Source organism: Gambusia affinis, linkage group LG03 (assembly GCF_019740435.1).
Source record: "Gambusia affinis linkage group LG03, SWU_Gaff_1.0, whole genome shotgun sequence".
NCBI lineage: Eukaryota > Metazoa > Chordata > Actinopteri > Cyprinodontiformes > Poeciliidae > Gambusia > Gambusia affinis.
In genome coordinates, this window is record NC_057870.1 from 6,182,990 (window position 1) to 6,209,039 (window position 26,050).

The following is a 26,050-nucleotide window of genomic DNA, read 5'->3' on the forward strand; positions in this document are numbered from 1 at the left end:
CTCAAATAATGTAGCCACTTGTATTTGGATTTGATACTTTCTTCTTATCAAAAAACGTCCTTGATCTCTGGACCTTAAACATTTCAAAAGGAACGACTACAAGTTAAGCTCCAGAACATTGTTAGTCACCCAAATCAGAACTTTAAAAAAAATAAAAAAATCTCATAAATACCCAAACTGATGACCCCCACTTTTGACTGTAAAACCCTCTGGATGGCTAAGAAAATCTCCATCATTAATATTAATGACGGTTGTCTGATTTACGGCCTGCCAGCCCATGCTAATCTTACGCAACACCGAGCAAACGGTGGGCAACAAACCAAGACGGTTTGCAGGATGGACTGTGGAAAGTTAGGCGCACGTGGCGTGCATCCGGCGTGCGTCTGAACTTGTTGAGTTCCCAGATGCCCTGAATGGGCGCAGCAGGGCTCCGGTTTGTCGGTGCGTACAGGAGCAGGTGGGGAGAGCAGATTGGGAGACAAGAAGAGTCAATAATAACGCTCATTATGATTCAATAACGGGCGAGTCAAAGCCTCGTGGATCACTTGTTCTGGATCTTATGTTGAACTGTTAAGGCACTTGAATTGAGCAAATAACATGGCGGGGCACCTGTTGAACGAGGAATTAAATCTAAATGAAAAAGCATTTATTAAAGCTTCTCCTCCTCCAAACGTGAGCAGAATACAGCTTCGAGTCTGTGACATTTGGTCTTTTAACACGGCGAAGCAAACAAAAACATAACAGAGGAGTTAGGAGATAGGATGTATGTAACATAGCAATTATATTTTCATTCATTTCAGGTGGTTGCAGGTCAATTATAGCAAAGTTTTTCTCCATTTGCCTCATCAGTTCTTGTTAGAAGTTCATAGGTTCAAAAGGTCAATTTTTTTATCCAGTTGGATGATATTTTGTAGACCTGCTTTGTTAGTCTCCGATTTTTGTTTTGTATGTACTGATTGGCAAGTAAAAAAATTAATAAAATTAGAGGATAAATGTAGAAATTTGAGTTTGCAATATTGGCTGGCGCTCATTTTGTTTAAGTGCATACACTTTACGTGTTAAAAATGTTAACGCAATTAATCAAATGTTACTTCAGTTTATTCATTCATTCATTTATTGATTGATTGGTATACAAAAAGGTCCCGACTGGAACCACAGCACGGGAACGTTTATGGTATCCCCGTACAACGCCCAGGTCCCCAGCGCCAACACTAGCATCCACAGTCCACATTTCTAAAGAAATACTTCTTAATAGAAGTTCCATAAACGAAACGCCTGAAAAGACAAACAATAGTATTTTACACCAGTCTGATGGTTGAAGAACCAAAATAACAGATTAAAAGCAATAAATCTACATTTGTTGTTGAGCTCTGTTATGTGCTTTAGGCACATTGTATTTATTTTTGTCTATTTTTTCTTTTAGATCGTTTTGTATTGACTTTAGTGGTATGATTTTTTGTTGTTGTTTAATATACTTTGGAGTTTGGATAATTCTTCCTTTTTGTAATTTGGTCCTGTTAATTTGTGACGCTATTGGACCGCCTATAAATAGGCCAGGTTGCTCCAGGTAAAGGGCGACGCCCACTCCCAACAACCACCGAGGATGGATGCGTTCTGACGCGGTGCGCACGTCTCCAGCCCGCCACACGGTAGTCTTTTTGTTAGCCGTTTGTTTGTTTGCTATTTTTTTTTTTTTTTGTTGTTGTGATTTTGACCTGGTGGGACCGGTTGTCCTGTTTTCGATTTTTCCTTTGCAGTAGTTTCTTTTTTCCTGCAGTCCGGTACTAGCAGGGGCTTCGACGGCCCTGTGTAGGGTTGGCCCCCTGCTGTACCGTTTTGTTCTTTTTGATCGACTCATCAGGTCCAACTTTCTGTTTATACTTTGGGATTTTTGTTTTATTTTTATTTTTGGGACACGGGGAACCGAGGATTTAATTCTCTCTTTTCCTTCACAGGAAATCAAAAGAAGCTGAACCACAAGAAAAGGTCAAGAGAGTTTTGAAATAAAAATTACTTTTTGAATCCTCATTTTTGCCTTCGTGTCCTCAAATATCTTGTGCCCTTTGTGGACGTAACAAGCTCACACTTAAAAAAAAAAAAAAAACGGGTGGGGAGGTTGTGACAAAAATGAAAATGTTGCTCATTTTGTCCATACGTACTTTGATTAAATGCAGTTGTGATTAATTGGTAACACAACTCAATTAAAAGTTTTAACTGAGTCCCAACACCAGCTCCCAATAATAAGGTAAGAGAAGCTGAGGCTCCTTTGCTAAACAGTTTTAAACATTGTTTATGAAAGCACCCAGAATACAGATTACATACACACTGAAATAGGAAATCAGCTGGCTTCACAGCTCAATCTGCCAGCCTATCACCTGCGACCCTGTTGCCGTCTCTGGCTGGAGACGCTCCACTTTTCGGCACTATGACATTTGATCAGATACACGGTAAAATCCTGGAACCGTGTGCTACAGATAAGGACTGCAGTGGAAAATACCCAGCTATTTTCTGCCAAAGCATTTGATCCAAATGATCTCTGCCAAGGATTTCCTATCAGTCCAACACCTGTCAGTTTGGCCCTGGCCCTCAGCTGAGCACTTCCATAAATTATCTGACCTGCACAAGCCAGGCAGTGACTTGGGATTCAAAATGTTTCGGGAGAACTCGGGATAAACAAATAAACCCCCACGTTAAAAGACACCACCCGACTCCATTCTCCACATAAAGCAGTCTCTGTACGTGGTTGCAACAGCTTTCAAGAAGATTGAAATCTCTCCTGTGAAAGAAACACACGACGGCGAGAACAACGTTCGGCGGAGGAATCCGCCGGAAAAGAGAGGCCGGCGGCACGAAATGGGGGGGCGAGAAGTAAGAAAATGAAGAGAAATGAGCTCGTCTCTACTGGAAAGGCAAGAAAATCCTCCGTCTTAAGAAGAAAATCCTTGTGCGGCGAGATTTCATCGCGGCGAGATAGTGAGCAATTTTAAATATGATCAGCTCCAGTGTGCTGGAAGCTCCTCAAAGGAGCAACGGCAAAGCCACAGCGACAGACGGGTAAAAGGAGAGGGGTGAAGGACGGGGGAGGCAAAACGGGGACGACGAGGCAGAGATTTCAGAGGTCTGAGCCTCGTCTTTGCACGAACAATGTTCCTGAAAGACTGCATAAAGATACGCAGAGATGTCAGATCAAAAATATTTCATTAAAATAAAATCTGGATAAAAAGGAAGCTGTAGTAGGGAAGGAAGTATCACAGTTACACATGGAAAACTGCAATTACTGATATGCTTTGTGTCAAGGTCAGCGTTGTTACTGTTCCGTCTCAATACAAGATCTTCAGAACAACTAAATGAGCTCTACTCACATTTCATTCAATCCTTCGAGGACTTCAGTGACTTGCAAAATAATTCGTACCTCTTGAGTTTTTTATGTTGCAGCCACATTTTTGCTGCAGAAATTCCAATAAAATTGCATTTATTAAAATTTGATAAAACAGACTGACAAATTATTTCAGTAGAGTTATTGAAAAATATCTTACGCCTCTTCTACATCTGGAGACTGAAATTCTTGCAATTTTTTCTTACCCAAATACCTCAAGCTCAGTTTGAATGAACAGAGAGCCTCTTTCCATCAACTCTGACCAGCCTACTGACGAAAAGCATCGTAATGGCATGATGCTGCCACCACCATGTTTCGCCTTTTGGAGAGTGCATTTAGGGTGATGAGCATCAGCGTGTCGACTGTTTTTCTGGTTGGGGTTTCTCCTTGGCCAGCCTGTCAGTTCAGCCAATTTAAATGCCAGATGGTTTTCCTTGAACTGTGTCGTGGTTTCCTTCGTGTTTCACGGGAGTCTCTGTTCCATTGGGGACCAAAATTGCAACATTTGTTACATTTTCAGCAGGTGCGGTTCGCTTTCACTGCACCGTGTCAAACGATCCAAACTCTTTAAAAAAAAATTTTTTTATCCTCCTCGCCTGTGGAGGCGCTGCACCAAGAACTACCGAAGGAAACGACTCAAAAACCTCTGAAGAAGACAACTTCCTTCTTCAACGAAACAAACAAACAAATGGAGTAGTGTCATTTTACCGGTTGAATAATTTCTCTTTTGTCTTTGGTAAAAGACAACGGTTGCGTGTTTAGGTTGTATTTATCCAAAATGCCCTGCATCTCGGTTTGGTTTGCATTCACACCTCCACAAAAAAAAAAAAAAAAAAAAAAAAGAAATCTGACTTTCTAGACAAATAAACTAGAGCTGGATTTAGGTGGATTAAAGAGGGTTGGTGTGAAAGCACGCTGATGATGATGATGATGGTTCACTAATGTTCTCTAAAAACACAGAGATCATAACACACACAAATGCACAACATTCACTAAATATGTTCCTTCTTCAAACATCTAAATACAAATATATGTCACATTTTCAGAAAAAAAAAAGATGTATTCGTTTCCCTCAGTTTAAATCTATTGTTTTTATGTTGATGGTTTGCAAAACTAAAATTCCAATAGTTTGTGGCTTAGTAGAGAAAATGTCATAAAACTGAAGGGGTGTGAATACTTTCTGAAGGCGTATTTCACTCCTGAATGCTGGCATGTGATGCATATACTAGACAGGGCAGTGCACAGGTGATGCTATACAGAAACTCACAGTGCAGCAGAAAGAAAAAGGGATTATATCAGATTATTGTGTTCAAGCCTTTAAGAGAAGAGATTAGAGTCTCATTTGATACAAAGCTACACCTGAAAAATAAAGAGAGAAAGAAGTTTTCAATCATGACTAGAACTGATTTGTAACCTTTTGCAGAGGGATAGCAACCTGTCAGATAATGTTCCTCAAGGCTCACTAGTCAGTGTTCCCCTCTTCGCACCTGCAGGGACGATGAACCTTTACCAATTTTACAACTGTCAAAGCATTTTTGTTTCCGTGCTAAGCTTCCAGCAGCAGTGAAATACACGGTTTTCTCACACAACATTTAAAAAGCTTGTATTTCCTCAACAAGCGCTGGGTTAAAATTAGGACTGAAACATGAGACGTCTGAACATTGTGGTTAGTTCAGATGGTTGGTGAGGAGGAAACCCTAAAATGTGAACCTTAATTTTTCCATCCTGAAGACTTTGTTTATTCACACAAATCTAAAGCTGCAGTATGCAACTTATATAAAAAAAATAAAATAGTTAAGATCATCATGATGTCATGACAGTATAATATAGATATATCTGCCTTTTGTAATCCTGGAGATTACAATCAGAAAGAACCAATCAAAACCAGAAGGAGGGTCACCCTCAAAGCCCCCCACCCTCACTTATCTTTGCTAAGCTACAGCTGGTTCACCACAACATAGCGTGCCACAAATGCTAAGCCAGTTATTCACTAGTTATTCATTTATCCGCCATCATGGCGCTTTCCTGTAACGGTAAGTTGTTTTTCCCACCATTAGCACATTTAGCAGTTTATAATAAGTTGATAGACAGCGCTAAGACCCTCCTCCTGGCTCTGATTGGTTGTTTTTGACAGGAAGCGGTACATTTCTGTAGATGATAATAGTCAAAGGCAGTAAAGTACTTTGAACTGCCTTGTTACTGAAATGTGCTACACAAATAAACTCGCTTGATTTGCTTGATCAAGCTTGGAGGCCACATCTAACAGAGATCCAGTCAGAAGATTCCCAGGTTATTCATTTTTTGGGCGTCGACGACGCTGGACCTCTTTAAACGGTCAGATTCCCTAACCTGCTGTGTCCCTGAATCATTTTGTTCATTTCCCAGAACAAACTTACAAGTTCTCTGTCACGTGATCAAAGTTGCACATTTTGAAGTTACAGCAGGATCCAACAACCAAGGTCTTATGGTTCCTTTTGGGCTGAACTTTGCCTGTAGGAAAGCAGCTAAGTGGCACCGTCCCAGAGGAGCTACGGCACCGTCGAAAGACTCCACACCCAATGCAGCTGAAATTAAAATTCTAAGCTTGCTTTCAGATGTAGCAGATCAAAACAGTGCTCTCTGACATTTTTCACCGTGAAAGGCATAAGACACCAGATGGTGACGTCTTCTGCATTGATGTTCTCATCCCCCCCCCCACAAAAATACTTATGCACCCAAGATAAGAGCATTATGGTGACAATGCACTTTTTCTTCTCCATTTCTTAAATTGTGAAGCAAGCATGAGCCTCTCCTCTGAAATATAACTTGACAGCAGACACAGGGAAAAGACTTATCTGATTGATAGAGGTTTATTTTTTTTTTTTAAATTAAAAGAAGAGGCGTATCTGCAAATGAAAAGTTGACGAATTTTTAATCTTTAACATCGACCTATAAAACCTCTTTCGACAAATTCTGACGCTTGTCCTTCCGTTTCTGCGTTGTATCTTAGATTTCCATGAATAAGGAGAAGTTTTCTAATCTGATTGGATATTGCTATTACAATGCCCAATCAATATGAAATAGGCACACAGCAAACACACAAAATCTGAAGTATTTTTGGTCTAGTTTCGCAAATATGTTGGTACACTAGAAATAAATGTAAAAATAATCATTTTTCCAGCAAGATACAGGAGCTTGTTTTAATTCAATAAGTCTTCAATATTGATGAAAAAGTACCATTTCCACTGGCAGATTATTGCACTTGTAACATGGAAAAAAATTATTTTCATAAGTGAAATCATCTCTCAATGAAAGCACTTTTTCATCAATATTAAAGAATTCTTAACCTAAAACAAGCTCCTATGTCTTGGTGAAAAGTTACTTGCAAATTAGTTTTGTCTTATTTCAAGTGTACTAAGATATCTGCACAATAAACTAAACCAGAAATACTCTTACGATTTTTGTGTTTGTTTTTTTTTTACAGTGCATCCATATAAGAATTCTTGCACACGGTAAGCTGGGTCACGAAGCTTTACAAGGAAACATGGCGCTGTGTCTTCTCCTCTCTTTGTAAAGCTTTTATTATTGGTAAACTGGAACATGACTGGGTTCATAGGCAGCATCAATGTTTATATATTACATTATATATTTGCTGATGTGTCAGCAAATATATTTACAGAACCTAGGTTGCTATAATTCAAGGAATAAAGCTCTGTAGCATTTCTTCCACTCTTCACAAACTTAAGTTTCACACGCGTTAAACTGAGAGTCTCCTTGGCAGAAAGTGTCCAGAGTCCATAATCAGAACTGATTACGTCCTCCTCTATGCAGTGGGAGGGACCACGAAGCCGACAAGGACGACTTGGAGTTCGTAATGCACTCGCATATGAAAACAGAGCCGCTCCCGATTTTAATAATGTTTCTGTGACAACAGTGGAATTGGAATAAATGGCCGCCTTTTTGTGAGTAACATCCTACAATATTGGTTTCCTCGGCACTTTGCGTTAATTTTCCTCATCAGCTCCAATTTCAGTGGCCTGCAGCAGAATGAAAATCAAAGAAAAATGTTGGTTACTGGCGTTTAAAAGGAAGGGAGAATTGATCTTTTATTTTCCAGTTGTGTTTTTGAACAAGGGAATCTTTTCACTTCCTTTAAAGCATCTGGAGGTTTTGCACAAGCCAAGATGAAATGAGCCAAACGGTACATAGACACACAAGTTATAACTAAGTTATATATGACACTAATGCAATGACGTAAACCTAAGCATATATTTTCAAAACTAATTAAAATACTGTACCTGTTTATATTATGAAAAGCGCCAAGTTTTACTAAAAAAAAAAAAAAAGTAAATTTTTTTTAACAAAAAAGAATTAAAACCAACCTCCTTACTTTGCTACTTTAGGAAGTCATATTTTACTGCAATTACAGCTCTACCACAGATTATAAATGTTCTGGAAAGCAGCAGTTTTCAATTTCTGCTGTAGGTTCTCTAATGGATTTAAAGTCTGGGCTTTGACTAGGCCATCCAAATGGAAAACATTGAAATGTGACTAAATGTGGGACAGTTCAAGGGGTGTGGATGAGAGGTGCACCGATTGCATTCTACTGGCCGATCGCCAATTTGTAAAAGGCAAGTAGAGAACAGAGGCTGATTGTCAGACCTTTGCAAAAGTATTTGAGATGGATCGATAAGATCGGGTTCACAGGTGTCAGTTGATCACCCAAAATTGAGGAAATTGGTGCCGATTTAACGATGCACCCGTACACTGTGAAAACTGTTAAAAGAAATCCTACTTCTGCTTAAGCCAACCAGCCATGTGTTTTGGTTGCTTTACAAGTGTCTCTTTGAACAAGACGTCTTTAGGTTCTCATTAATAAATCCTGAACGAGGCGAGTGGCCCGAAGCGTTGGAACCGAGCCTGAAAAGACACAGAGGCAGCAGCACACATTTTACTGCTGCCTCAGGCCGAAGCATGCGATAGTGGTGATTACACTTGTAAACCCACACTATAAACCGCTATTTGGCGCGCAAATAGAAACGGGGCTACACGGTTAAACTGCACATGTATGACGCATCAAAGCCAGTTATAAAATATTTTTAAAAATGCCAGTAGCAGTGCTGAGAAATTATAGATTGGTACTCTGAAAATCAAATGCAGTCAGCAGGACTGAGGTGACACAAAAGGAAACATTTGAAGGTTGGAGAAAAAAAAAAAAAAGGATTTGTGCAGCGATTGAGATATTTTACATTGAACTGATTGGCTGCTGGACGGCCATGTAATCCTCCGCTGAAATCCAGACTCACTTCAGTTGTGGTAAAGCTGAAATTAAGAGCCACGGGAGGCTTGCTCAGGGCCCAAATGTGAAAATTACAGACACGCACACACACACACACCTGAAAGGCATTTCATATTAATCTACAAGCTATCTCTCTCAACGTTACCAGGGTTACGGCAGCCCTGGCATTTTTATTTTTTTCTCCGCACACTGCTGTAGTTTCCATCGTGTGCCGCCGAAGCTTTACACTGCAACTATTTCTAACAGGAAAAGGATGAATAGAGGTATATTGTTGGCTCAGAACAGCAAAATTACAACTTCATACTGACTTTCATGCTCAAGCTTTGCAGTGCGTTTATGCGCACAGAAGTCTGCATTGCTTTCAGCAAAGAACCTGGATGAAAGAGAGAGAGAGAAAAAAAAGAGGAGAGTATAGTGGAACTGTTGCTCTCCTGTTAACAGGTCTGCAGGCTTTCCCCGAACTGCAAGGTGAAACGCAGGTCATCTGCACTTTTTAATTTTGGCTGAGCATCACACATCGCTGACTATTAATTGCAAATGTGAGGTGACAAGAAATCTCCAGAGGTTTCTCAGCTGCAGTGCATCTCAGAAAGAGAGCAGATGACTGCGTCTCAGGGCTCGACAGAAACAGCTGCCCGGTTCCGTGTGAAAGCCGAACTCTGGGGTTTGAACAAGTGGAATGACCTACATGTACCCGTGACTCAAACTGTTAGCCAAGAATCAGCAGGACACCTTGATTAGGTTCATTTATGAATACGGTCGACAAGGACCTTATTCATACAATGGGCAGAGGTGGATTGAATTGTATTTTCATTCAACCAAGAAGTTGTTTTCTCAGAGGAAATGACAACCATCTCAAAAAAACTAAGAAAAATATAGATGGGGAAACATTCAAGGAGGAAACTTGTCTGAGTTACAATAACATTTATGCCATTAAGAGCAGCGATCACTAAAGCGCAGAGCCTTGCTGGTCACCACTTCACTATTTACACTTTTGCAGATTAGAACATTTTATATTCTACTTTCTTTGGGGGTTTTTTTCAGGGGGTACAAAAGTCCCCATCTGTCACTGGACACCAATTTGTACCTCCCTTTGGATTTTTTTTCCCCCCATTAAATTGCCAAAGGGACAAACTGACCTGGTGAGGCACCAGGAAGCCTCAACATGTTACAGCAAAGTTCCTGTGTTTTATCCCTTTGAGCCTTTAACCTTGGTCTTTAACACGCACATACACACACACACGCACGCACACCCACACACACACACACACACGCACACACACAAGTTGTTGGAAGTTGTTTTTGCTGCAGCTGCATCAGAACCAGACTGTCTTTCCCATGTTTTGGATTCCTTACCTTAGCATAGAACCTGTGTGTTGACTCTGCCTGGCGGAGCTTTTCATTCAGAACTTCTTCATTATTGACTGTCTTACAAGCTCTCTGTAATGTGCACAATATATGCAATATATGAATAAACCTGTCCGAGTGATTTCATCCAACAGTGCTCGGTAGTTTTTTTCCACGACACTCCACACGCATGAAAAAAAAAAGTAACAATACAATACAATGCAACAATACAGATTTCCTTCAGCTTTAAGAGTTTGAAAGCAACTGAATATTTTCTCTGTCATGAACTGAAAAAAGCTGATGAGCTCAGTGAGCATGGAATCTGAAGACGTCTGCATGGAGGTTGGCGTGCAAAGGATCCCTTGCAGACAGTGCGTCTTTGCTGGCTTGGAAAAAACACACAGGGATCAAAAACACTTGTAGTGGCTAGAAGCAGCGAGCCGTGTGGGATTCATTGAAGAGGGATGCAAGGACCGAATTAAAACACACACACACACATACACACACAAACCAGTGTGTACTCACCAGCTGTTGGAGCGGGAGGGCTTTAAGACGCCATAGGCTGAAACCCAAAAGAGCAGATTATGAGGAAACAGGAAGAAAGAGGTTATAAACGGGAGGTGGGGGATTGCTTTCATTACCAGACTGGAACATGTTAAAAGCCTGGCTACGGCGGTGATTCCATGTCAATCCATCACACAGAACACGGGCCATTGCCTTCAACACAACACGTGTAAAAGTAGCTCTCTACGAGCGTCTTGTAGCAAATGGCATCATCAGAAGAGAATGCACTGCTGTGTTTGCAAAAAAAAAAAACAAAAACAGCTCCAAATGTTCATATCGTCTCCCGAACAGCTGAATGCAGATTGCGGACCCAGCAGGAGCAGCTGCACGGCGCAGCCCTGCGAGAGGACGGCACGGCATTCGGAAGCAGAGTCGAACTGCACTCCCCTGCTGCCAAACGATTTCAGCAACATCCTTCTGAATCAGTGTTGCTTATACGCCGGCCGCTCGGCAAAGACGGAGAAAAAAAAACACACACACACATTAACATCCAGCGTTTTATTGGGACTGGAGATTATTTGAGGCAATTACAAGATGGAACTATTCTTGCCAAGAACATTTCGAGCAGACACAGCCCTAAGCTTTTCTCTGCACAAGCAGTTGGCAGCGCCGTAATGTGGGGCAGTTAGCTTAATCTACAACACCCGGTAAACAAACTTTATTCATAGCACGGCAATAAAGGAAACAAATAGGATAGAGGATTAGTATTCTTTTTGATCAGATCTCAAGCTGACATTTGAATTTCTTGGATTTCTTTTTGGCTGTCTAAGACAGCTCATCTGTGGGGTGTCCAACTAATCAAGGTATTTAAAGGAATTATTGCCTTTTACAGTTTAATGGGAATACAGTGGAATAAATGTTGGCGCTCGATTAGCTGAATGTCACAGGAACTCAAATTAATACAATCCCCAAAGTCGACTGTGGTTTGGCTTTATGGCCGTTTAATTTCTTGACTCAGCAAAGTCCAGGAAAGGTCAGAAACTTTGGATTGGAGCTGAGAAAAATGTTGATGTTGAGGAAGCGTGACAAGAGTAAGGGGGCGAGGGGAGAAGTGTAATGCAATGTTTTGTTACACTTTAAAGAGTGACCTGGAGAGGAAATCAAGACAGGAATGATACTCAAAAGCTGCCAGTGAGATACAAAATGAAAAACAAAAGAAGCAGATGGGCTGATTTGGGGTGAACCCTACACCCCTTTCAGATTATAATTCCACAAACATTACTGATCACCTTGTCTTTTGTCCAATGCGTTTCTCAGATCAGATTGAAACTGTTGCATCATGCGGTGCCTCTAGTCTGTGTGCAGCCACCTTTTGCATCATACCGCGTCACTCTGGTTCCACAACCCAGTTTTACTCTCTGCAGTTCACAGTGGTTACAGATTACTGACTAATCTAAACAAAAAAGGGAACAGAGATAGATGTTAGTGGTTGTAGAATTTATCTGCAACCACTAAAGCACTACCATTTTTCCTGCTAGTGCTAGACCCTCACATTTGTTTTGGTTCTGTTTACCCAGAATGCCCTGTGCTAAAACCCATTCTCTGCTTTTAGAGCGGTCTCCGGTCCACTTGCATCTACATATGCATTCGAATTGCACCAGAGTTCCTTTTAATCGAACCGAGACCGGGCCAGAGTTCGCTTTTTTGATCTACATCAGAGTTTGATTGCGCATTCACACCTCTTCAAACGAACTGCACTTTCTAGGCAAACAGATTAAAGTGGACTAACATGAGCTGGTGTGAATGCAACCCGAGTGTCTAATCATAAAGCCATGAGTTGGAAATTTTGTTGGCATGTCTTACTCGGAGGGGACAGTGACCCAAACTATATAGAGTCAACTGAATCAGAATATATCTGGTAAGGCTCGTTTACCAGATCAAATGTACCTTTTGAAAACAACAACCTACACATGCTTTTCATTAAGCCCATATTTGTGTATTCAATTTTGTTTTATTGCCCTGCTGTAATATTTTAATCTTAAATATGTTTGTTAGCTCCAAGCAAAAAAATTTAAAAAATTACATATATTTATATACAAGCCTGGAATACCTTGGTCTGCATGTGTTTGACATGTTTCACTTAGTGAATTCGATTACTACAATAAATTAACCTTTCAATCATTCCTATTTTATTTTATTTTTTTAAATGACTGCTATGTCATTTCTGATCCAAAGTGAGCTGAAGGACGTTACTGGAAAGATGCATGTCTACATTGCCAAGACGCAAACTCAGATAAGCAAAAGACAATAGTCTGAAGGGCTGACTGGGGTGAAAATATTGGAAATTGTACATCACCTAAGTGATATTTTGTTTCACAATTCATCAAGTTAATATTGATTACTACTTTACTTATGATTTGATAGCCTTCATAACTTTTTGTTAATCTGCTTTCTTGTCTTATTTTCTATGTCTATAACAAGCAATCAGGTAAAAATGTCTGACAATATCAAGAAAGACGTGCTTAAACTTATCTTTAGATGTTATTCTTGTAACTCTTGTGGACATATCTTACCAGCCAATCTGCAAGCTGTCTCAGTGCTTCCTGCTTTCAGTGACAAGACTACAAAGACTCCATGTGCTTCTTATGGATTGTTAAAAAAAAAAGTCTGATATGAAAAACTAGCAAGCAAGACTCAATTAGACGAGCATCATCAAGAATCGCTGCCAGAAATTTCAATTAAATCAGCCAAACACTGCAAACATACTGCTAGCGTGGAGCTAGTGCAGTTTAGTCAACCAATAAACCAAGTCTGACAATCCCTCAAGAGAGCCCTCCACATCGCTCTCCAGTGCAAAATGCTTTGGGACAAACTGGGTCCTGGAGGACGTCAATTTCGTCCTTCGAAAAAGGAACACAGAGGAATCGCTTCCTGGGATGAGACTCTGTTCTCCCAACTCCCTCTGGGAGTCCTTCCTTCCCGTCCCCACATAGACCTGTCTCTCAGTCTCCTTCCTCTATCAACTCAGCGATGTTAAAAACCTACTGACAGCAGCTCAGAAAGGCATTTTATGAAAAAGCTGGATGTGATTTTGAACTGTGCGACAATGAACACACCTCATGTTTTTGTCTTTTGATGCATGTTATTCATTTATACTAAAAAAAAAGGGTCTCTTTTAAGTTCTTAACAAGAACGTTCCCTAAAGTCAAAATTCCAGTTGGGAAAGTTGCTGATCACAGAGCAGACCTGAGTTTAGCATCCAATATTTGTGCCTGGAGTAAAAAATAATAATAATAGTAAAAGATGTAAATTTAAAGTATTTATTGGCACAACAGACAGTTATCATAGTGCCACAAGTCATTTTTAGTGCGTGAAAAAAAAAAAAGATTTTCAGACTTGTACTGCTAAGAGCAGTTAGCTCACCCACAATTAGCAAATTGCACTGCAAAACATTGCTCTGTATCCATTCCTGTATCAAAATAACAATAAATAAATGTCACAGACATACATTATTATGATCTCCACACAAGTTGAAACACTTTTCTCCCAGTGAAAAAGTTTTCAGACGAACTTATACACAAGAAACAGGCGAAAGATGAAATCAATCCACGCTCCAGTAATGCTAAGCCTTCTCCCCTATCTGTTCATCTCTCTCTCTTTACTTCCTCGCGTGGAAACCTAACGCCGTGAAATCACTCATCATTTACCCAGCAGGAACCACATGCACGGGACTAGCACTAATATCGGGCTCGCAATTTTACACAGGCATGGACCCGCACACCTGCATTACATGTATCAATTCGCACCACTTCGTCCTGTTAAGGCGCTTGCAGGTTTCCGTGGGGACCTCTGGTTGGGAATGCAGTGGGGTCGGCTGAACGAGCAGAAGTAACTCAGGCAGCACCTTGGCACAAACGGAGCGCCACCCTGCAGCAGCAGCTCAGACGGGGCCTGCTGGAAGTGAGGTTTTGAAGTGGGGCAACTACCAGAATAAGAGGATTACAGTGTTTAAGGCACATAAGATGAAGGGGAGTTTGCACAGATACCATAGCAACAACCAAGGACATGCATTTGAATTTACTCAGCAACACACTTGTCAAAGAAGGGACGGAGATAAAAATGGATAAGGTTGTCTTAGTTTTTTTTTTTTTTTTTTGTTCATCAGCAGTCAAGTTTAACAGGATTATGTGGATTCTAATGCCGACTGAGCTTCAATTATTCTACAAACGAGGCGCCGGGAGTCCTTGGAGAAATTACCTACATCCGTGTTTGCAAAAATCTACTGCAGTAGATGTCGGTCAGTGGCTAAAAAACAAACAAAACAAAACAAAAAACGCTTCATAACCACTGCAGCGCTGTCCTCTATGCCGCAAAGCTCTGCAGCAGCAGGAATTGATTTAATCACGATCACGAAAAATTGGACAGCACACGAAGCACAGAGCTCTGTGTGAGAGACGTCGACGCTAAAAACAGAGCTCGCTCAAGGACTGGAGATGGGCTCCGATTCTATATTACCCTCCCAAAAACTCAAATCGGCTGAGTTCCAGTCACCGGAATCTCTCAGAGTGAGATGGGTTACGCTTCATTATCGTGGCCTGGGAACTTCTTGCCAAAGGACATTTTGCAGCAGGAGGCAGGAAAAGCAACCGGCGTCCACCGTCGCCCTGTCCCAGCTGGGCAGAGCTCCTGGCTTTCAGAGTCCACAGAGGACCTCTGCAGCGCAAGCCCTGCACATCAAAACCCGTCCCACGCATAAAACCTGGCATTGATGAATGAGCTGGCACCTCCTTCGGCACATTCATGTTGCGACAGTGTCCCTTTATTCCCACTGCCAGCTCTTAAGTACGGGAGAAAAACATCTTCCTGTCTTCATTTGACAGGCCTCTTCATGAGGCCGTCTCACATGACCCCCTGCATAAATTGGGTGCCGCGACGCTGTTGACCACAACGCGGAAGGAAGCGTTAAATATGCGCGTTAGATTTTGATATATGATCATATTTGATATGTTTTTTTTGTTTTGTTTTTTTTTTCAAGATTTTTTTTCCCAGGATCTTGGTCTGTTTGAGTTGCTTTGGGAGGGTTTTGTGTGTGTGTGTGTGTTACTTACTTTCTTATTTTTATTAGATCAGAGGGGTTTTTCTTGTTTTTAACTTTAGTTCAGCTCAGTGGTCCTAGTTTATTCTTTCTTACTCTAGTTTAATTTTGCTTCTTAAGTCTAGTTATCCCTTAATGTTAGATTCATTTCACTGTAGTGCCCCTGGTGTGACTCCATGACACCTTCAGTTTGGCTCCTGGCCTCCTGCAGATTTGATTAGGAACTTTTGTCATTTCTGTGCAGTAAAACTATAAATCAATAAACAGGTTTATATAAATATATCACCCATGTTTCTGTCCCATATTTGTATGACATTAAGAGGAGGACCAGTACTTGTGCTTTTCCTTTTAGAGCACTGGTTTACAATGGCATGTGGGTGAAATTTAGCAGATGATACTCTGACGTCCTGTTCTCCTGAATGCAGCAAGCTGCGTCACAACAAGCTGACAGAAACAGATTGATGCAGCTGCACTTGTATCCATGTTTGATGCTGCAGAGCACAGTTTTTGACAAGCAGATCAAATTGGTGCTGTTATGCAAATCACTGTTTTTTCCTTTTGTTTGGATGTTTTTTTTTGGTTGGTTTTTTTTTGTTTGTTTGTTTTGTTTTTGCAAGACTTGGCAATTATGATATAAGAAAATGGATCAGAACATGAACAAAATGGCTGCTGTTACAATCAAAATTTGAATTGAAAATTTTAGCCGTTCTGATTGGCTGCTGTCAGGCCGCCCATGAATGATGGTCGTGTTTTTCTTGCACCTGTAAAACTTTCCGTTCACGCGGCTCTTTCTGTTCCCTGGGAAGCTAACAATGCAGAGATGTGCAAAAATTACGATAACATAATTTTTGGTGAATGCAGCCTACATCTTATTTGATGTGGCAGGGAGATTTGGGACCTGAATAGTGGATACACAGGGGCCGTGCTGGCCCAAAATTGGTTGGCGACTAGAGCTGTACACACCGGCTGCAATCGTATGCGGTAGTTTCATATGTCGACCAGGTTTGTTTGCAAAAAGATCAAGAAAGTCTGGCACCAAATAAAGGAGTGGATTATGACTGGAGTCTTGAGGAGACACATCGGGCTTGGTGAGAACAGAGCTGTCCATTTGCATCAACATCATCCAAAAATAATGAGCAAAACCAGGCATAACCTAAGTCTGTGCTGACAGATAGGTTTTTGTTCATATGAAGCACTTTGTGCAGAGTTCAACTAACGGCTGTATGCCTGTCATAACCAAATTAAAATTAAAACAAGTACTTCTTTGAATGCTATCCTCATAGGTCATTAAACTAAGAAAACAGTCAAAACATTGAGAAAGACGGCTCTCATTAATCCCTTAAAGTCGAATTTATTAGGCTATTTGCTATGATTTCCTCTCCTAAAGCCTCTGAAATGACTGATGCACTCTGCCACCTTTCTCGCCCAAATTGCGCCTCCTGTGAACGTCCGGGAAAGACGAACGGCGCAGCAGGAGAGCAAACATCAATGAAGCGAAGAGAAAGACCTTCAGATTCTCTAATTAGGTTCGACATCCTGAATCCGAACACATTCATACCTAGAGGGAATTTTTTTTTTTTTTACTTTTTGCATTTTTTGCCTGTCAATAAATGTTTGGCTGGCCTGTGTCTCGGCGTCACTACTGCATAAAACAATTTAATTGTAAATATGTCCTGCTCCTCGAGACACTACACAACATTTTTATCCAGTTAATAATTTTGTGTCTTCTTTTCATCTTTGCTCATTTAGAAAGCTGAAATAAACAGGCTGTTGAGATTTCCATTTTTGCCCTACCTGTGGCTTCAGATGAGTCATCCCTGTCAGCATCGCATATCATCTGCGGGATTTCATTATCTTGAAAAGCGCCAATGCAGATGAATGGTTTCACTAATGATGCCATTTTTGTTTGTTGCATTTTTATTTAATTCAGCAGGAGACCTTGTTGTTTCCCGACGTGACAAGGTCTATTTTGGGAGCACTTCAGTTTCCTCAACTGTTTCGTCGAATACCAGGGAAGTCAACACAAGACGACATCCAATAAATGTGACATATTATTTTAAACTTCTACAAACGGAAAAACAATCAACTGTAAGTTTCTGCTTGTTGAAAGCAATAGTTTGTCCATTTTAAAGCTTTGCCATTGTTTTACGTTTGTTGGAATCTTGGAACAACTTTAGCTTAACAGCGCTCCGGTTGTAAGTCCGAAAACTCATCGAATTTTCTGATTGTTGTGCTCAGTGAGCAAGCTACATAAATCAATTGCAAACTGATTACAGGTTGTCTGGTTCTGGTTCTGAATCCCCAGAACCAGAACAAAATGTGGAGAAGCAGCATTCAGCTTCCATGTGCCACAAATCTGGAACAAACCTCCAGAAAACAGCAAAACAGCCGAAACACTGAGTTCTTTCAAATCAAGAACAAAGCCCCGCCTGTTTAGAGTCGCCTTTGAGCCATAATTAATGGAACATTGGCCATTATATTTGATCTGTAATGATGATTTTAATGGTGGCAGTGGACAAAATGTAATGTTTGTTTTACTGGTTTCACAAACTGATGACTCTATAATGTTTATAGGACTTTTTTTCCCCTACAACATCATTATTTACAGCAAGTAAATAATGATGTTGTTTAAATACAATTCCAGTCTCACATAACAAGTCTAAGTGCAATTTCTACAGGTCAGGCATAACGTCTAAAGTCTTGGTTTCCTGACTTAAATCAGACTCGAACCTGAGTCTGAAGCTTGAGCCACTATCATGTAAGTTCAGTTCATTTTCTAGTTTTCTTATGTTGCTGTTAACATGTACACTGTAAAACAAAACAAAAAAAAGCCAAAACACCTCTGATTTATGGTAAAACACCGGCAGCTGTGGTTGCCTTCTGATAACCACTCAGAAGTAGAGATCTTAGTATCTCTAAAGAGGTAGATGGTAGAAGAGAACAGTGTCTCTTCTATCATCTACAGATCTACAGATGATGGAAGAGATTTCGAAATGAAAGGCAGACTTAATATCAAAACCTAGAGAACGGAAGGAGCTCTTTAAAATCAAGTTGAATAAGTCAAGAGGAAAAACAAATGCGGATTCCTTTAAAAATGAGAGAAACACAAACAGCAAAGACAACATACCACACTTCTTCTTGATGGGGTTAGAAAGCTTTGGACCTCTGGAGATTGACTAGAGAATCTCTCTGCCACAGAGAAATATAAAAATACTCTTCTCTCCCAGTGAATTTTCTCCGTTTTTCTCTTTGAAACAATTACCGATTAAACCAGACAAATTGTACGTACCAGCCAGACGCTTTATGCCTCCCCCCCTGCTCCCCGGCAGCGGGAAACCATTTGATGATGTGCCAACTTCATTTCACACTTTGAAGCTTCAGAAATCCAATAGAAACAAAGCCACAAATTATCAGCAAGAAAGGTAGCAGCCACTTCAAGGATCCGAGGACTTCTTCAACTTTTGAATTAAAAAGAATCCAAAAATTAGGAAACCGAACGATTAAAAAGGAGAGTTGTTGCTGGGGATCAGAAGAAACGGTTTGTGGAAGATGAGAGGCTTGGTGCAGTGTCTGTTAAAGACTCGCTCTAGGATTGTTACATCAGTTACGTAGCTAACCAGAGGAGGACACAGAATAACGGCAAAGAAGAGCAGTGATGCAAAGGAGCATGTCCCAGGCTCTGATTAAAGATAACCAGCACAAGACAGCACCATTGCTTTTTCTCTACAATCCTTTTTGTTTTTCAGGCACAATAGGTCATCTACTCAGGAAATTACACAATCTGCACAAGTAGCACAAAATTAATGAGCTTTTCGTTTGACCTTTGAGGCAAAATACCTAAGAGAAAAAGGCTGGATCAGGATGACTAACATTGTTTCTGTGGGGAATCTTTAGGCACTTCACACTTTAACATGATGGCCACTCAGAAGGCTATGAAGTGATGACAAATTGATTTTTTATGGAACATGACCATAAATGGCAGTTGGCAAAATGGCAATCAATCAATCAATCAATTTACAGTGGACCATGGCCTATTCGCAGATTCACCTAAATGCAAAGTTTTCTGTAGAAAAATGAAGAATCTGACTATCTGTTGATTTTTTATTTATTTATTTTTTGGGGGGAAAGTAATGTGAAGTTTCTATTGTCGTTGTACATTTTTGTACAGTGTACACAAGCACAATAAAATTGGGTCACAGTTCCACAATCAATCAATTAATAACATACATTATCTAAGACGTTCAAGTGAAATTGCGGCTTGAGAACCTGAAATGCAAGCGCAGAGTCAGCCAGTCGGGTAATTCAAGAAATCAAACTGCATGATGTAATTCTGTCACTAACTGAGAATTGCATCCCACTGGACACGCCCAAACATTTAAATCTAACTGAAGCACTATCATCATCTTCAAAATATTTGGCCCGCGGGCGTGTTGCTTTTCTTTTTTCTTTTTTTTTTAATGGTCTTTCTTCTCTTCATGAGGCTCTTCAGTGTGCACCCTGAGCTGATCTGTGCTCCACTGTTTACAGTGCTCTGGGCAGCTCCAGCGATTACAATTAAGCGGCTCTTATCCCTGGACATAACCAAGGCACACCAGAACGTAGCGGGTGGGGCTAATCTGTCAGTGACACAGAGACCCAAAGCTGGGGAGTGGAGCAGGGAGGTAAACCACAGCATCTATGGAGAGCTATCAGTAGACGGACAACTATTTTCTGTTCACCAAAATCTCATTTGGAAGCGAACTGAAGAAAAAGAAAAAATCCAATTATGACTCAGTCAAAGAGAATATTCAGAGTCAGCATGTGTTCGCGAATCTTACAGGTTTTTTTTTTTTGTTGTTGTTTTTTTTAAAAGATTTAATGGAGATTTAAAGCTTTTTTCAATCCACCAAGGAAGGGGGTGAGGAGCCAGGCGAGGTTTGGGAATAGTCAGGAGAGGAATTCAATCAGCGCTATCTGTTAATGCAGAGCCCTGACACGGGGGGCGGCGTAAGAAAAGGGGAGTGGATTATCAGCGAGTCAGCATGTTACGAAGCTCAGGCCGCTGGATGCTCTAATAACAACGCAGACGGAGGTCCCAACAACTGGGCAGGGGGAATGATGCTGAGAAAATCTGATTTAAAACCAATTTTGAAACAAGCGTCACTGTGTGTTTGTGTGTGCGTGTGTGTGTGTGTGCGGGGGTGTGCGTGCATGTAACAGAAAGGGGGCTGTTCGCTCTGACCCTGCAATTTAAGGACACAAACACTCACTGAGCAAAAATAAATAAATAAATAAATAAACAGAATGAATTAATCCCGCTGAGAACATGACTCACAATAGCAGCATCTGAGCATAGCCTAACAGTAATGCAACTGGAGGAATTATCATGCCGCTCTGCAGTTAACATCGGTTTAATTTCACTTTCAATTTGTGGATTTTTGAAAGAATGTATCATGGTTCTGATAACAAAACAAACAAACAAAAAATATCTGCAAATATTCCACCTGCAGTGCTATGGCTTCAGTTCCCCTTTTTTGCCCCTGAATCCAACTCAGGCAAAGTTCCTGACATAGGGACGATGTCAGTGCAGTTTTTAAAGGGTCCGAACTCCATTGGAATTAGATGAGACAAATAAAAATGAAGTAGATGGACGAGTCAAGCGCACAGTGGATTTTTGAAAATATACATGGCGATGAACACATTAATCAACACCAGTAAATAATACATCTCATAGGATATTCAATATTCAATATACAGAACAGCCACTGATCTCCAAATCAGAACCGCACAGCATTCTGGGAGCTCCAGGCAGAAGAAAGCCTTTAGCTGCTCAACCTCTCACAGCTAGCTAAGCAAGGTGGGTGGCCACAGCTATCTCACGCGCTCTTTGGTCAGATTTGTTTACTGAGACTTCATAATTTGCTTTATTTGGTGTTTCTGTTGTTTTGTTAATTTATTATGAAATTTAAAATGTCTTCCAGATCCTTAGTCAAATTTAAATTGATAAATTATTGATCTTTGAGAATGTGTTCTTTTATTATTATGCCATTAGCGTTATGTCACCCGAAAATGCTCTCAAAATAACAATATTATTGTTCATCAGAGTAATTTCTGGGACAATTTATCACCCAATTACATTTCTTATCTTGAGAGCTAACCGGAACATACCATAATAGTTAAAATAATATTTAAAATATTCAATTCCTGCTGTTCTTCCTTATTTCACTTCCTGTTATTGTGACTGAAGTCATAATTCTGAACCAAAACACGCAGAACAAGATTCACCCAAATAAAAGTTACACATTTTAGTTCACGCTTTGTTTACTGGCTCAAATAAACTTTCGAAAATAAAAAGCAAGGCTCTCTAAATCTGCACAATTGTTGGATTTTCGCTAATTATTTTTTGCTCATTCACAAAATAAGTAAAATAAGTTCTCTGTTGTTCACAGAGAACAACAGGAAATCCGTTCCTTAGGTCCTACAAATGCATTTTAACCCAGCAGGCGCCTTTATGTGGAGACACCATTAAAAGGAAAGCACACCAATAGGATCCAGTTCCTACTTGAACCAATAAAACAATTAGTTGGGCAAATGAACAGGTGTAAAAACTTGACTTGAACAAAAAAAAAAAAGAGGGGGAAAAGAATTTAATAAACTCCTGAACACAGTTCTGCAGTCACATTGCCTTGACTATCTAGACAAAGAGGTGAGTTATGGGCTTTCCAGAACCGGTGATGCCGTGCAGGTGCCAAGTCAACGGAGCAGAGTCAGGATGGGAGGGCTTAGGGGCTGGAGAGAGGGGAGAGCGTGGAGTTTGGAGGTGAATGTTAATCACTTCAGGAGCAGAAGGCAGAGCGCTGCAGGTGCTTCCTCTACAAAGAACCATTGACTGGACTGGACCGCTTCTGTCAGCTCCCAGCCACCGGAACGCACTTCCCATGCACAATCCATCACAGCCAAGGAACCTCTGAATCACAGCCACTTCAGCTTTCACACACAAATATCCGTCATAAACGTAACCCGTCAGACAATTTTGTACTGTTAAATTTTTTGTTTGCTTGTTTCTTTGTTTGTTTAAAGGGCCAGTATTATGTAAATTTGACTTTTCTTTTTACCTTTATATCATGTTATATATCATTTTATAATGTTATTCTTTCAATAAAACCATCCATGGACTGCTGCCTTGATTATTTCATGGCAGCTGTCCAGGGATGTTTGAGAAATCCTTTAATCTCCCTTGGCAACCATTCAGCTGGGTGAGCCTAGCTCCACCTTCAAGGACGAAGCCCCACCTCTGACCTGTAGTTTTCAAGCTTCCACCTTGCAGAGCAGCTCTCCTCCTCTCAGCTCCTTCAGACTAGCCAGGACCAATTAGCAAACACCTGGTGGATCTGCACATCAGCTGAGCTCATTACAGGAGCTACGTCGCAGTGAAAAGCTGATATAAACATTGTTAGATAGTTACTAGAGGAGCCATGTTTTGGTGACTTCCTGAAGGCGGAGTTTCAGAAGGAGCAGAAGTTTCTTAAAGAGGCAGAGTCCTTATTTCAAGGCTTTAGATTGCAACATCAAATTTTTTTATAGTCATGGTTGATATATACATAATTTTTATAACAATTGAAGTTAGCACAGTTACTCGACAGTGCACTATAAATACATAGTACTGCCCCTTTAATAAATGGTCTGTGTGAATCAGAGGACAAGTTTAAAAGTACCTTGCTTCAGTCTCAATACACAGATGTTCAACTCATGAATGCTGAAGTCTTTAAGAAGCATAAAGACAACAGAATAAATACATCGCACTGCAGTTGCTCCTAAAATATGATTCATATGTAGATATGAAATGCTACACTAACCATGCAACTACAATGAGACGGGTGCCGGGCTAATACAATTAAGAGAACTTTTTTTTTCTGTCTGCAGAGCATACTGTCTGAAACATATCTACATTGAAATACACAGGGTGGCATTAGGTAATTTCTTTTCTATTGATTACATTTATGAAATACACTGTAGGTCTTCCACAGCTCTAACGCACAAACCAAAGTGTTATATATTGCATTTCTCCCGAGGATTCCATGTGTGTATAGTAGAAATACCCCAATGTTTTGGTGATGTGATATTTACAATACAAGTCTCCCAGTTAGCTTAGCCCGAGTTCGAACTAGTTCTCCCTTTTATTGGTAAATCAAATTTGGAAAATTCTGGATTTTCTTATTTTTTTTTATTTTTTTTTTTAAACCACTAACAACATGTAGGTTAGAGTAATTGTTTGGAGTTTAATACAAAATGAGATGCATATTATGTGTTGTTGCTCTGATGCATACCTGGGGATGATGCAGTTCCTTATTTTTCTGTTGGATTAAAACCCACTACTTCTATCAAAGAACTTACGGCGCATCTACATTTAGCATTTTATAATAGAAAAGGAAAAAAAGGAAGGAAAGAGGAGTTGGATGTAATAAACAAAATGAATAGGTCCTCATCCCAGCTAACCTGCACTGAACACTGACTGGTAAAAGGAAGATATTCATCACATTGTACATATGTGTAAGAGCCAGCAAGTATTATGTATATATTTTAACGTTAGTATTCATATCTAGTCCTCCGCTTTACCAGAGTTTTGCTCACTTTTCGACAGTTATCGATTCTGGTCGTGTTCAGAAAGTGGTCTGAAAATATTTTATGCTGAGAAAAATTTGCTTTCTGACTGCAAATGAGAACAAAATGCATCCTGTTCAAATTTCAATGTTGCCAACAAGTACATTCATTTCAAGAGGCAGACTGACAAATAAGAGATCAATGCTTTCTAAGGCATGTGTGTATAGATACTGGGTAATAACCTCCAGATTATAACAACTAGAAGGATTGAAATGTATAAATGAAACTAAATCTTGGGTTGCCTCTGTCCTAATTTCCTCTAAGTTCTCATTTTCGTACTGCTTTCACAACCTGTTATTGGTGTTCCTTAGCTATCTGGACAAAACTTTACAGTTTCAAGTTCACACTAACACGCAAAGAGCACAAATTAAATCTATTTACCTTCAATGCGCACCATTGATTTAAGACTATAAAGTGCTTTTTTGCAAATTGCAAATATTTCGAATGCATTATTTAAATAATATTTAAGAATCTCCTATAAAGATTCTTTACAATCTTTATGGGAGTAAGTCCGCTGAAACAAATCTTCAGAAATAGCTGAAAAAAACAACAACAACAAAAAAAAACACTGATTATTGACACTGTCCAGCCAGTAGACAAGCGTCTAAAGCTGCCTTGAATTGTGCACTCAGAGCTTCACAATGTATCACATAATATTGTAATATCAGTTAACATAACACAATATTGATATCCCAAAGCACTGCTTGCAATTTAATACAGACAACAATGATCCAGGCATCAGGAATTTATGTTTTACATGATAACAATATATCGGACCTATTCACATCTGACACAGACAATGATGCCCAAGATCCTAGAGTGGTGAAAGCAGAATGAAAGATGAGAAAAAGGGGAAATGATGAATTAATACAACAAATATGGGCTTTGTAATAATAATAATAATAATAATAATAATAATAATAATAATAATAATAATAATAATAATAATAATAATAATAATAAAAACCTGTCAATTGAAAATTTTCTAATATTTTCATCAGGATGTATTATTTCAGTAATATTGAAAATTACTGTAGGCAAATGTGTCTTTTAATCTACTGAGTAGCCAATATATAAGAGGAGTAAAAGAAACTAATATCAACAACACAACATAAATATCTCAAATCTCGACTTTCAAAGTGAATGTCCATGCTAGCAGTCAGTGCCTCCTCCAGCCTCCTAAGGCTACTAGAGGCCGCCCCTTCTCCAAATAAGGTGATTACAGGAGGGGGAAACCGGAAGACTCTCCATGGTAACTCCGTCACTAACAGGAGGAGTAAAACAATGGACTGCTAGAGAGATGATTGACAGCTCTTTGCGGCTAGCGCTCGTTCCAGTTCACTGCATCCATTAGCAAGACGGGTTCAGGACCACAGCCACGAGCACAACAACAACAACAACAACAATATTATTATTATTATTATTATTATTATTATTATTATTATTATTAATAATAATAATAATAATAATAATAATAATAATAATAATAATAATAATCAGATATATCCGTCAGCCTATTTTGCGCAGCTAACCCCTCATTAACATTAATATCCCCTTCAAGTCTCATTTTAACTAGATAACCGTAAACAAAGCAGATTCTTGCGTCCTATGCCGCGTTTCGCTTCATGAACTAATTCCATCTTTCTAAAAGCGCCTAATAGCATCTTTGTCATTGCTATTTCACTGCGTTACTACATGGCTGCTATTTAAATTTTTTTGTCACACCCACCTCCTACTGAGCAGCAACGGCACGAGCCAAAAAACTTGGCATTACAGCCACAGCACAGAAAGGGGGGTAGCGGTATTGCAA

The 26,050-nt window shown here is 39.9% G+C and overlaps 1 protein-coding gene across 2 annotated transcripts in view; it reads right to left on the reverse strand.

Moving 5' to 3' along the window:
- The window catches only part of arvcfb (ARVCF delta catenin family member b), a 220,842-nt gene that overhangs the window by 194,448 nt on the left and 344 nt on the right, over positions 1-26,050 (reverse strand). The gene's annotated exons all lie outside the window — the stretch shown is intronic.